Source organism: Leopardus geoffroyi, chromosome A2, assembly GCF_018350155.1.
Source record: "Leopardus geoffroyi isolate Oge1 chromosome A2, O.geoffroyi_Oge1_pat1.0, whole genome shotgun sequence".
NCBI classification, from domain to species: domain Eukaryota; kingdom Metazoa; phylum Chordata; class Mammalia; order Carnivora; family Felidae; genus Leopardus; species Leopardus geoffroyi.
In genome coordinates, this window is record NC_059331.1 from 129,432,518 (window position 1) to 129,443,657 (window position 11,140).

Genomic DNA, 11,140 nt, shown 5'->3' on the forward strand with positions numbered 1-11,140 from the left:
TTTAAAGTAGTTCTAAGCTCTTTAATTGATATCACAGATTACTTTTTGAATAAAAAGCTTATTTTCCAAAACAGAAAAAGTGAACAGAGTGGCTTTGTTTTACATTTTTGCAAAACGTTTAAATGTGGACTTAATAGAAAACATCATTTTTCCTATCTGCTTCTGTGTCCAGTGCTACAATATGTTGTTTTAAGTATATGAAGAAAACATGACCTTACACAGATGTGAAGTTGGAAAAGGGAGGGATATTTTAATAGCCTCTTCAGATAGTTGAGAATATTTTCCTTCAATACTGTACCAAAATTAGTCAAGAGATATTTTTTTAAAGTTCATTTGCAGTGTGGAATCTGAAACTGTGTTAGTGAACTCTGCACTGTTACCTTAAAATCCATTGATATGTCTTGTACTTTGAATGGATCTTTTACCTTTGAATGATTTTTATAATGTGCACAGGTCTTTAGGAAAATATGATTTCACTGAGCTATGCAGCCCTTGCAAATGTGAATACATTTCATTATAAAAATAAAAAATGACATTTATTAAAACATCACCCATCTCATCAGAAAAGTCTAAGGAAGCTATTAAGCTGATAGTGGCAGATAAAAATTCAAAATTTATCATTGACAATCAATACTGTCAATTTATTCTTGGAAATAATTCTTCCTTTTTTGAGAAAATATTTTTTCAGAAACCTAATGATGAATAACCACAGTTTTTTCAGTCACTCTCTCATGGAAAATGATGTTTCGTGAAAGAAGCACGTAATTCAGCCCACAGCTCAATTGCCCAAGTGCTTCTCCTTGAGACAAGCATCATAGTTTAGTATGCAGCAATGTATTTTATGCAGATTCCCCATCTTGTCACATAGAATATTAAAAAGATGACTCCTAAATGATTTTGATATGATAAAATTAATATTTTTTCTGCATCACCACAGATATTTATAAGTGCAAATGACATTTTTTTTTTCTGTACATGTGTGCTGGTGAAGAATTTAAAGAGTATTCGTGGTGATTCATGCCAAGGCATCAGAGAGTTTTTGCACCACTTTAAATATCAACACCATACAAAAGGCAACAATGTGTTAGCATTATTAAGAAAATACTTTTGAGCTCAAGTACTCCTTGAAAGAATCTCAGTGGCTCTTAAGAGGTCCATGGACTAAACTGTGTGATCCATTGATCTTCATTTATATTACTGAGCTGGAATGATCTGAAGACTTGCTCAGCTGAGGCGATTTACTGGTTTGGCTTGGCTTCTCCATATAGCTGGGTTTCCTTGTAGCGTGACAGCTTAAGAGTAGTTGGGCACCTTAAAAAGAGTCTTAGTGAATGTTACAATAGGGAGACAGGAGCAAAATGGCCTTTTATGATTTAGCCTATGCAGTGACATAGCATGATTTTTATCATACGCTATTGTTTAAGTAGTCACAAGCTCAAGGGAAGAGGCATATACCTCTGGGGAAAGAGGAGGAAAGAATTTGCAGCCATGTTTTTAAATTTCCTTAGACTGATTTTGGCCACAAATTATTTACATCCCTCCAAAGACTTCTATAATATCTTATCCCATTAGAAAACCAAGCTCAAGATTCAGAATCTTATTATCTAAATCAGGTGTAGGTATGGATCAGGACGCTTGCATTTGGTTCTTTGATATGATTCCTCTAGATTTGAAGTCTTATGCCCTAAAGAGACCAGTTCTCTGTTTCACAATCACCCAGCAGGCAGTAATTGTCAGACCTAGGACAATATTAAAAAAAAAAATTAACTGAGTAAATTTGAAGGTCTATTTGGCTTTATTAAAGTTTTCATGAATTGGGCAGCATCCCATTTAGTAAGTAGAGAGGAGCTCCAAGGAGTTATACAAAATGAAAGGTTTTTATAGGAAGGAGGGTGGAACAAATAAGTTATTAGCCAAAAAAAAAAAAAAAAAAAAAAAAAAAAAAAAGGATTATTTCAGGCAAGGGTTCTTTTCCTTAGGGAATAATGCAGTGAGTCTTATCATGCATATTACCTCCACTGCCTTTGGGGGAATGAAGAGGGCCCAAGTGGCAGACTCACTCAGCAAATTCCTGACTGACTGATTAAGTCTACATTTTGGGGGGAGGTTGAAGCTGCATTTCCCTTCTGTATTAAGCCCTGGTTTGGGGACTCAGCTTAAGTGATGCCATTTTGGGCCTGTGGTTTTCTTTTTAACAATAGCATAATTGAGATTTTAGTTTAAAAAGAGGGAAAACAGGAGGCACACAGCAGCCGCTCATCCTTAATAATTCTGAAACTTGACAGCATTCTCTGAGGAGTTCCTTGGTTAAGGTCTGCCTCCTCCCTGCTGCTCTGCTCCTACTACTCCTCTGCCCACTAGACTTTTAACCATGCCAATTCATCGTTCCTTTGCCATAGGAAACGGCCTGTGTTTGTAGTGGGACAATTGTCTCAGCCTCTTTTTTGTCTATAGAAATTTGGGGGTTCAAAGACTTTATTTTATCCTGAGTCGGGCTTTTTAGCTATTCAGTTATTGATAATTAAGTGGAATTATCAAGTTTATATTTGTGAATGCAGTACTAGATCCTTTATTTATGGGGTGCTTAATATGTGAGGACAATGTTAGCCACTGCAATATAGAATTTAACAAGTTGGGCACGTGGTTTCTTCCCTCTTGGAGGGTGGAATCTAATTTGACAGCTTCCATTATTGAGATTAAGGCCATGAAAGAAAAGTACAGTTTTCAGCAGAACAAAGATCAGAAAAATAGACCTATTCTGAAGGGTCAAAGAAGACCTCCTTAAACAAGTGACATTTAAGCTCTGCTCTGAAGGATGAGTAAAAAATCAACTTTAAAATGTGCACTAATACATGAAAAAATACACAACATCATCAGTTATCAGGAAAATCAGAGTTAAAACACAGTCTGATACCAATGCACAATGACTAAATAAAAACTATCAAGAATGCCAAGTGTTAGTGAGGACAGAGAGCAACTAGACTTTCATTCACTGCTGTGAGTGTAAACTGTTAACAATCACTTTCAAAAACTCTTTGGTAGTATCTTCTTAAGATGGACTTACATATACCTGATGACCCCAAAATTCCTCTTTTAGGGAAAAACCCAATAGAAATGCCTACATATGTTCACTATGCAAAAGAATTTTCACAGCAGCATCATTTGGTAATTTTCTAAACTTGAAACTACCCAAGCATGCATCAATAGAAAGAATAACGAAAATGGGTTTCATTTTCACATAGCAATGTGATGCTATAAAGAAATAAAAATGAACTACAATCACATTTGAAAATATGTTTGAAATTTACAAACATAATGAAAGAAGCCCAACATTAAACAGCACATTCTGTATGATTCCATTTGAATAAAGCTCAAAAACAAGCAAGGAAAAAAAATGTGAACTGTTCATATATTTGTGCTGTATATACTTGGGCATTAAATTGATGCCTTCTGATAACTCAAAATGGCATTTTTATTTTTTAATATAAATCTAAAACAACCCAACAAATATATGCCTTTATCGTAATCTCATACATTTAGCAAATGTAGAGGGGAGAGATTTTCTTCCCTTTCTGTTGCAGAAGTAGTCATTATTATAATTTCATCCTCATACAACTAAATCTGTATGCGGCAATATTGCCATGATGGTATTGGTAAGCACACATATGCTCACATGAGTGATTATTCCTCATCATTTGATCTCTTCCATAAAAAGAAGAAAAGTTACTGTTGAAATAAATAAGAATAAGGAACACGGCTTATGGTTATGGGCCTAGTGCCTATGATTAAATATTTAACAAGGTTCCATTGGAAGCCTACATTTTCAGGGATTTATTGTTCTGATATAAAATTCACTGGGATTAAACCAGGCAGACAGCAACTTTTTATTTTCTAAATCTAGTTTAAATTGGCTTGCCTGTTTTATGTTATGAGAGTTTAAAGGGGGGGGGGGGGAAGCATGGTATTTCTTTTCTTCCATTACATTTGAGCTTCTTTTACTCAGTGCCTGTCTGAATTTAAAAAGTAATAATAATAATAAAATAAAAAGATAGGTTTATAGTCATGTATTTCATGATAGAAAACAAGAGTATGAGATAAGTTTCTGGTAATTGGATAGGTTTTCAAGTAACCATATTTGCTTCTTTTTCACAAAGAATTGTGTGCCACATATAAACTGGGGCTTATTGTGTGGCATAGAGTATTTAATACTGTTTCTGCTGTCCATCAGTTGATTTCATCTCTACCAGTAGGTTGATTGATCTTTCTTTTTTTGGATGTTTGCAACTCCTCGCTTTTAATTTGGCTTAGAAATAGAATAGACATTTGTAATAGTATGGATTTTGTTTTGTTTTGCCCAGGAATTTAACACTTTTTATGCAGTGTCCTTTTTAAATAATTCTAATAGCTCTGATCTTCAAAAAGCAATTTTCTCCCTTCATTTTTAATAAAAAGTATAGCCTAGACAGGGCACTTAAAGAGCGTTTTGACATTGTTATTATCTATAAAACAAAGGTGTGAATACAGAAAAATCAAGAATATGATTAGAGTATATATAGACTTGTCACCAATTCTTACTAACTAGACTAAGGTGCTCACTGTGATGTTTGGAAATGTAAATGTAGTATATAATAATAACTTCTCACACAGTACCAATTGTATCAAGTTCAATAGGACTGGAAATTTTATCAGAAAAGAAATTAGAAAGCTTAAATAGATTAAATGTAAAGGTGGATCACTTGGGGGTTAAGGAAGAGAAGGAAAACTAGGGAAGGAATCAAGCTCATTGTAAAAGTTTGAGCTCAAATACCCATTAAGATAGTAATAAAAGATAAAGTATATAGAAAAAGAAAAGAATCAGATAGGGAAGGAGGTGGGGGATGGAATTAGATTGCCAGAATGAATACCCTGTGCAGCCAACATGTGCTTGGAAAACTGGAACTGAAACTTGGGAGAGGTCAAGACTGAAGACATAGAGTTGGAAGTCACCTGAATAGAGGTGACATTAGATAAGAGGGATTGATTATAGAGTAGAACACTAAATGAACTTGTTCATTTTGGAACACCTGTCTTAAAGCTGAAGAGGAGGAAGAGGAGCTGGAAAAGTTAGAAAATAAGTTAATTGAAGGAAGAGAAAAGTTGAGAAAATAAATCATTTGTTCAAGTACATGCTACCCTAAGTCTGTAAGGTAGGTTAGCATAGATGTGTGGAACATCTGTAGACACAGACTCTGCTGAGTGATGCCCAATATAGAATGATGAAAAAAATTTCCATCATTTCATCAAAAAAGAGTCCGTTATTTAAAGAAGCTTATTATGACAGAGTTACCAAATAAATATTTTCTAGATATAATCTCTTAATAGAAATCATTTGATGAAGACATTAGAAGAGATAGTGGGAGAAATATTACATTTAAGAATGGGTAAGGGTTTACTCTTTTTAAATGCATAGTTTATAAACCTATTTTCCTTACAGCAGATGTGACTTTCATATACAATTTCCTGAGTCAAAGTATTTTTCCATTTGGCTTTAGGGGAGATAATTGCAAAGATCAGCTGAACTCTAGAGGCAATTAACATCTGATTTAAATTTAGTCTTCCATGGAGTTTGGGTGATTAGACTACCACTTAGCAGGAATATATCCATAGGATATCCAGGGGGCAAACACACCTGTTGTAACCACAGCTAGTTTGCAAATGTCACTGCTGCTTCATGTAAATAAAGCAATGAAATGGATAAACACCATTTCAGAAATATATTATGATATGATTTGCACATTTCTTCAGAAATCAATACAGTATGTTTGTTAAAATGATATAGTAACATTTAAAGAAAACATACACTCAGCAAGTAATTGACTCATTATGGAAAGTAACATTCATGTACAAATTAAAGTGTTTTTCCTTATTATGGATATAAAACCTTTGTCTTAGAGAAAATGAGTGAACAGGCTGGAAAATGAACAATACAAATAGTTAGATGTTACCCATAAAAATGATGCCAAAAATACAGAAAATTGATTTCTTTTAAAACAGACAATAGTAAATTCAGAAGGCAAGGTGTCAACCCATATATTTTCATCTTTTTTATGATTATGATAGGGTATACTCTGTGTAATAAATGTTTCCTATGAAGGCCAAGGGAAATATTTTTTAAAACCACCATTTTTATAGAATGTAGAGGAAAGCTGTTGATAAACAACATTAATGATAAGATTATCATCAAATAGACATTTAAGAATGATAATTTTTTCAATAATTTTAATGAACTACTTTGTGTGTACTGTACTATCTCATGAGTCTATTTTAAGACATTATATTATGGTTATCTGACAAAGTAGAAATAAAGAATATGTGAAACTTTTTTTTAAATGGTCATAGCATTAAGCCATATATAAACAGTATAATCCATGAGGTCCCTCACATGATCAACACATGTTAGGTCCCCTAACACAAGATCAACAAGAAATGACATATCAGGGAACATAATGCAAGGCAGAATGGTAAAATTAAGTGTTAAAGCAGAAATTGCACTGCACAGTGTTAAATAGGCAAGGGAAACTTGCTTAAAAGTTGTTGTAATGGGGCGCATGGGTTGCTCAGTTGGTTAAGCGTCTGACTCTTGATTTTGGCTCAGGTCATGATCTCATGGAGGGTTTGTGAGATCAAGACCCGTGTAGGGCTCTGCACTGACAGTGAGGAAACTGCTTGGGATTCTCTCTCTCCCTCTCTTTCTGCCCCTTGCCCACTTGCGTGCATGCTCTCTCTCTCAAAATAAATAAACATTTAAAAGTAATTAATTAATTAATCAATTAAATAAAGTTATTGTAATAGAGGAGTGAGAACAGAACTCATTCTGAATCCAACTCTACTAAAACAGATCTGTAGGGTTTTTAAGAGCTTGAACGAAAGGGAGATCATAGGTCACTTGGGTTTGCCAATTGAATTCATCCCAAAGGAAAAGTGAACTTTCCTCTGTCTTTAAGACAAGAGATAATTTAATAACTTGAAGCAAGTAACTACAGAAGTTAGGCTCCTACCCTCCCACAAACTGAGAAATAGAGACATTATCTGTCTTGATGATTACACTGCAAATAAAGCTTCCCAGGTCCTCAAGAAAGACATCCTGAGCTATAAAACTGGCAAGATGTGTTAAAAAGACTTACCTCTTCAAGGGGGTAGAGAAGGTTTATAATTATAGGTTTTCTAAAGTAAATGCTCTAAGGAAAGGCAAGTCAGAAACCTAGAGTTTGGAAGAAGCCTGTCTAAATGTTAGTGAAGCTAAGGGGAACATTTTAAGGCCTTCTTGGTCATAAGGAACCACATGTTCATAAGGATCTAGGACTTCAAATGTTCCTATAGGGAATATTTCTTGAATGAATGAATCAATAAAAATCAGGATATTGATTCAATATTGCTGCTATTATATGAAGTGTTGTTTCTCACCCTTTTTCCATATTATGACACACATATAAAATGCTAATATTTTAATGACTCTATGGATTAAGTCAACTCAGGGTCAGATTAGACCTACTGAGCCTCCATAAGCTCCCCCACCCCAACTACCCTGAGGTGTAACATCTCAGCACCCTTACAATTTCTATGGAAACTTTAGGGGAGGGTGGGTGATGGGTATTGAGGAGGACACCTTTTGGGATGAGCACTGGGTGTTGTATGGAAACCAATTTGACAATAAATTTCATATATTAAAAAAAAATGACTAACTCAAAATTGCACCACACCTACTTGAAATGTTAATAAATTGCTTTTGAAAAAACAATTATTTTCCAACTATAAAAAAAAAAGAAACTTTAGGGTAATGAGAACTATTTTTTTTTTCATCGAAAAAGGTCATGTTTGAAATGATAAAAGATGATATCCATAGGCATTAGTACAACTTGTAAGAGGCAATGAAATTATTAAGCATCCAGAGTACCAGGGTTAGTAAGTTGCTTCACCATCTAGATTTTGAAACTAGATCCTACACCTAACACAGAGGGATACAATTTATGTGATACAATAAGGGAAAACTGTTCCCAAATGACATTTCTGTATAGATTCTCAAGTTTTCCACTGAACATGATGTTGAGTTTTTCTTTCCCATTTGATGTTTAGATGCAGGACTATTGTTCCCTTTCCTTTTATCACTAAGGTCATTGGAAAATTTCTTTGGCTATATGTAGCATGATACTGGGATGATACAACTGATATCTGAACTCATCTGTTCATGTGTGGTTAAACCTTTGATGAGAATATCCAATAGGCATTCCTCAGCATTCCTTAGTTAGAGGAGTAAGTACTAGAAGTGACCTTTAAGTTAATGGAAATAACACTTTATTTTCCTTATCACTATTATTAGAATGACATAGAATGATGCCTCAACTTTCCATCTTATTACTGGACCTCACCTTTCCTCCCCCAGTCTGGCTTCTTCCTGTTCTATCCAAACACTTCTTCATGTCCTCTTTTGGGACACACTATCTGTTCCAGCTACACACAGATCTTCAGTGTGTATGTACACACATTCTTAATCCCAAAGTTTTTCTTTCCTGAAACATTTTGCCCTGTTCTTCAGCCTATCCAAATTCCAACCATCACTCAACCCCTAGACTCAACTCCTTCATTAAGCTTTCTTTTATTGGTCCATCTTTCATTAATCTCTCTTCTTCAAATGGTTATTGGCTATTACTGCCTATAGAATTTGATTTAGCATGTCATTCAGTATTAACACAAGGCAGATTGTGATGGTCCATAGGTTTATGTTATGTCTACAGAATGAAATTTTTTTTTCTAGAAGGCTTTAGTATTTCTTTGCCTTTCTTCTCGTCACAGTAGGATTTTAATGAATACCTGTTGAATGAGAAACAAATAAAAAAAGTCAGTGATATCACAATAGGTTTACTTTAAGAACATTTAGCAATAATAGTACTCTGATGAACAGTCTTAACTTAAAAAAAAAATAAAGTGGTTTTTCTGTTTGGCATAGGGCTACATTAATATACCAGCTATGTCCAAACAAACACAATTGATACATAGATATGTAACATGATTAATAAAAAAACTAGATGGCCAAATAAAATGGGCTACAAAAGAGTAATTCAATAAACCTAATAATATTCTGTGAAGATGTAGACAAAATTTCTTCCTCTTTACCGTTTATCCATTTGTTATGTGAGATTATTCTTTTCTTCCTATTATTGTGAAGCATGTTCTTTCCTTTGTTGGCAAGAGTGTCAGATGCCTGGCTATAATTCAGTGATAGGACCTCTGACTACTCTGCATCCAAGATGCTCAAAAGAATGAGGTATAAAGGGGTAGCTCAGTCTGCTTATTTCTTCACCTCTTTCATTGACTGAATAATGCTGTTTTGCCCCTTGGTACCAGTGAGCTGTAATATGCTTTTGGGATTGCATATGAATCCATATCTAATATCTTACTATCACTTTTTAACCATATTATAAATCTGTGAATTGGTATATCTGTTATGCTCCTTTTAAAATCAATTTCAAATTATATGTTAGCTATCCACACTGTAACTTTTAAAGAAAATCATTTTTAATTATGCTAGATTAATGATTGCAATATTTCCTGGTTAAGAATTTCATTTACTCAGAATGGAAATTAAATTATATGTTAAAATGAACAGCTTGTGTTTTATAGAGAAAAGGAGTCTGAGTTTGGTAACATTATTAGTCTTTAGGATATATTGAAACGCCTTGTAACAAACAGTGAATATTAAAATGTGCTCTTATTAATATCATTATTATTACAGTTTTTACCATCAATATGGCATTTAACAACCTCCCTAATAAATTTGCAAGTGTTTTTGTCTATCAAGATGGTTACTTTCCATAATAGAATTAAATGTACTTTTAAATATTCTTGAATTTGCCACATAGTACTCCACTATGTATATAAACCACAATTTCTTTATCCATTCATCAGTTGATGGACATTTAGGCTCTTTCCATAATTTGGCTATTGTTGAGAGTGCTGCTATAAACATTGGGGTACAAGTGCCCCTATGCATCAGTACTCGTATATCCCTTGGGTAAATTCCTAGCAGTGCTATTGCTGGGTCATAGGGTAGGTCTATTTTTAATTTTTTGAGGAACCTCCACACAATGGAGTACTATGTGGCAATGAGAAAGAATGAAATATGGCCCTTTGTAGCACGTGGACGAACTGGAGAGTGTTATGCTAAGTGAAATAAGCCATACAGAGAAAGACAGATACCATATGTTTTCACTCTTATGTGGATCCTGAGAAACTTAACAGGAACCCATGGGGGAGGGGAAGGAAAAAAAAAAGAGAGGTTAGAGTGGGAGAGAGCCAAAGCATAAGAGAGTCTTAAAAAATGAGAACAAACTGAGGGCTGATGGTGGGTGGGAGGGAGGGGAGGGTGGGTGATGGGTATTGAAGAGGGAATCTTTTGGGATGAGCACTGGGTGTTGTATGGAAACCAATTTGACAATAAATTTCATATATTTAAAATAAAATGAAAAAATGAAATAAATAAAAAATATTCTTGAATTTTGCTGTTTTCAACTGGAATAGAAATACTGTAAAAGAAATATTCCCTTGATCATTCTTGCTCAAACTGAAGTTGCATCTGAATATACTGAGATCAAAGTCTATAGAAATAGTCACTTGGGATAAATTGATAATTTCTATTGGTAGAAAACAAAGATGTGTCATAACTAGTTTTCTTAAACTTGTACTTTAATTACTCATAACTGCTCCTAGAAGACTTGGATCCATGTGCTATTGTTTTGAGGGGTGAATACTATATATTTTGTTAATGTTGTGGGTGTGATTTTATGCTCACTTAATAGATGTAGCTTCAAAGTGTTTTGCTACAAAATAATTGCCAGAATAGTGGTTAAATAAAATTTTCCTCAAATTAAATCATACTGTTCATACAACAATAATATCTAACCAATTTATTTCCAATTTTATCAAACTCATTTATAATTAATCTACAGGAAAATCTGATCCAAGAATTCATATTTATAGTAAGCAGTAAATATTGGGGGGTGCTTTACTGAGATTTTTTTAATGTTGATTTGGAAATTGGTAATATTTACTTTGACATTTTTTAGACAAAATTAATTGAGATTGGTGTAGGCAAATAATTTTTGGC